Source organism: Mandrillus leucophaeus, unplaced genomic scaffold, assembly GCF_000951045.1.
Source record: "Mandrillus leucophaeus isolate KB7577 unplaced genomic scaffold, Mleu.le_1.0 Scaffold674, whole genome shotgun sequence".
Taxonomy (NCBI): domain Eukaryota; kingdom Metazoa; phylum Chordata; class Mammalia; order Primates; family Cercopithecidae; genus Mandrillus; species Mandrillus leucophaeus.
The window spans coordinates 1,186,034-1,189,567 of NW_012107297.1; positions in this window are offsets into that span (position 1 = coordinate 1,186,034).

Consider the following 3,534-nt stretch of genomic DNA (forward strand, 5'->3'; position numbering starts at 1 on the left):
AGGTTCAAGAGATTCTCCTGCCTCATCCTTCCAAGTAGCTGGAATTACAGGCATGTGCCACCACACCTGGCTAATTTTTACGTTTTTAGTAGAGGTGGGGTTTCACCATGTTGGCCAGGCTGATCTCGAACTCCTGGCCTCAAGTGATCCACCTGCCTCAGCCTCCCAAAGTGGGATTACAGGCGTGAGGCACCATGCCCAGCCAGATTCTCTAAGCTTTTACAGTTAAGAGGTATGGCTTTGCAGATGGATTGAACTCTACACTAACTCACTATTTGTCCAACAGAATGACCAAAGCAGGCTTAGTTACTTAACCCTCTGAGCTCCCTCATCTATAAAACAAAGGTAATGGAAATTGCTCTTTGGATTAAATGAAATGAAGTATGTGACTACCAGGGCACAGCCATTAGTACAAGTAAGCTCTCAATAAAGGGCAGCCATCATCTGCTATCGTTGTCATTAATACTCCTCCCTCTTCTTCTCCTCACCACCAAGCTTCCCGGCTGGTTGCCCTGCCTCTGGTCTCTCTCTCCCACTCCAAGACATTCTCTGTGCACAGTGTGTATGAGCCTTCTCAAACATGTAGCTACCTATGTTAGTCCTCTGTCTGAGGCCTGGTTCTGGCTTTCCAATGTCCTCATGCTGAGTGTTTAGTCCTTGGCTTCAAGACTGTCTTCCCTCTGGCCCCTGCCAACCTCTTTAGCCTCATCTTTGGAGACTCCCAGTCTCTCTTTCTATATTGCAGCCCAAACCAACTTCTATCTCCCCTCTAACACACCTCTTGCTTTTTCTACACTTCATGACTTTGTTTACCCCCTCCTTTGTGGCCTGCACTCTATTCATCTGTTTGAAATTTATGACCCATTTAAGAGATGTCTTCCATGATGCAAGTCGGCTTCATTTCCTCCTCTGGGCCCTTCAGCTCTACAGTAGCACAGATCACAGTGGATATGATGGACAAGGTTTGGACAAGGTTTTGACTGGCTACCCCACTAGACTGTGTCAATTGCCTGTGACCACACACCCGGTGCAAAGCCAACCTCATTCAATGTGGAATGAAGAATGAGCCTCAGCTATCCTAATCTTTAAAATAGCGGCATTGGCAGCCAGTCCTGGTCAATCCAGAGGAGAGAAAGAGCACTGGAGGCTGGAGGAAGATGAAGTCACAGAAGGCTCCCTCAAGGAGGTTGGGCTTAGAATTATAAGGCCTCTGTATTAGTCCATTTTCACACTGCTGATAAAGACATACTCAAGATTGGGCAATCTTCTGAGCCCTCCAAACTGTTACAACCTGTGCCTGTTACACAGTTCGAAAGTCGCTTCCACATCACAGAAGGCTCCCTGGAGGAGGTTGGGCTTAGAATTATAAGGCCTGGGTATTAGTCCATTTTCACACTGCTGATAAAGACATACTCAAGACTGGACTTCTTCTGAGCCCTCCAAACTGTTCCAACCTGAGCTTGTTACCCAGTTCCAAAGTTGCTTCTCCATTTTTGGGTATCTTTTCAGCAATGCCCCACTCTATTGGTACCAATTGACTGTATTAGTCCTTTTTCACAATGCTGATAAAGACATACCTGAGACTGGGCAATTTACAAAAGGAAGAGGTTTATTGGACTTACAGTTCTACTTGGCTGGGGAAGTCACACAATCATGGCAGAAGGCAAGGAAAAGCAAATCCCGTCTTACATGAATGGTAGCAGGCAAAGAGAGAATGAGGAAGACGCAAAAGCGGAAACCCCTGATAAAATCATCAAATCTCGTGAGACTTGTTCACTACCAAGAGAACAGTATGGGGGAAGCTGCCTCCATGATTCAATTGTCTCCCACTGGGTTCCTCCCACAGCACGTGGGAATTGTGGGAGTACAATTCAAGATGAGATTTGGGTGGGGACACAGAGCCAAGCCATATCAGCCTCTAAGAACGATTAAGAGTGAGCAAGAGAGGGCAAGAGTGTGGATTTGGGAGACTGAGTGGCTCTCTGTTCCGTCACGCTTGTTCCTCCAGCTTCAATACACTTGAAGGATCCCAGCAGCCAATAGCACAGCATTTTACATTTACACAGAAAATTTTCACAAACTTTTTCACTTGTGTCATTAGTTGGTGCAGAGGCTGGAGTGAGAGTTAGGAAATCTGCCTTGTCTTTGGATTGCTGTGTGACTTTGGGCAATCCCTTTCACCTCTGAGCTTGTTTCCTCATCTGTCACGTGTGGATACCAATAGTTGCTCCATATGTGGGAAAGTCCCCATAGACCATAAAGTTCTGTGTCCCACTGAGCACTATTAATCTTGTTGTTCTAATTATCAGCAAAGCCCATGGTAACTGCTAACCAGCCACATGGGGGTCCCCAGAAAATATTATTCAGGGCCCAGTAAAAGGGAACCTCTGGGGGTCAAGGCCTCAGCAGGCCAAGAAGCGGTAGAGCTTGGGGGTTTAATGGGATAGGCTCAGCTCCAACCTGGTTCTTCCCACTGAGGCAGCACTGGCTTGGGGAGAGGAAGGAGCAGCTGGCATGGCCTGGGTTGGGCAGATGAGCTGGGCCGACCTGCAGAGGTCTCGGGTATGAAGGCTGAAAGTGAAGTGCCCAAAGCCTGTCATAGTCAAGGAGGGGCTAGGCTCTGGGAAGACAGCATCTGGGGAGGTGGGCAGTTAGGGACCCTCATCCCGCTAGGAGAGGGGCTCTAGGAGAAGGTATCTGAGCCAAACTCTTTGTGCTCTGATTTAGAGCATTCCGGGTGGGCAGGCTATGCTGCTGGTTTACCATCTGTGTGACTGTGGCTGGGTCAGAACCCCCTCTGGGCCTCCCCCTGCCTATCAGCAGCAATACAGGAGCTGGACTAGGAGCTCTCTATAGAGTCCAGTGTTGTTTGATTCTGTAGCAGCACTGGACAGGAAGCCCTGAGGTTGTCAGGACAGTCATGGTCCAGTCTGCCTGTGGAAAACTGGGAAGCCAGGTGCCCAGACCCCACTGATATGCTGGTTTTGTAAAAGAGGGGTCAGAACACATCCCAGGCCCCAGGGAACCCCTAGTCTGGTGAGGAAGCAGATGTGAACATGGATAGCTCCCAGCATTGTCTGGGCTGCTAGACGGGAAAGCTTCAGGGACCCTCCCATAGAAGATACCTGGGAGCCCTGAACAGGGAGCAGGCATTTGGCTTCTGGTGTGGCTCTGCCACTAGCTCTCTGTGTAGCCTTGACCAAAGTCAGCTCTCCTTTCAGCTTTAAAAAAAAGTATTTTAAAATTATTTTTATTTTTTATAGAAACAGGGTCTCGCTATGTTGGCCAGGCTGGTCTTGAACTCTTGATCTCAGGTGATCCATCTGCCTCGGCTTCCCAAAATGTTGGGATTACAGGCTTAAGCCACTGCACCCAACCCAGGTCTGCTTTATCTTAATAGGGAGTGAATTTATTTTCAACTTGGGTTCCATTCAGGAAATAACTTCTTCTATCAAAGGCATATACAATGTCTCTGCCCTCTGAAAGTGACCAACAGAGGAGTTTCACAGGACATCGGACTTTCAGTACTAAAAC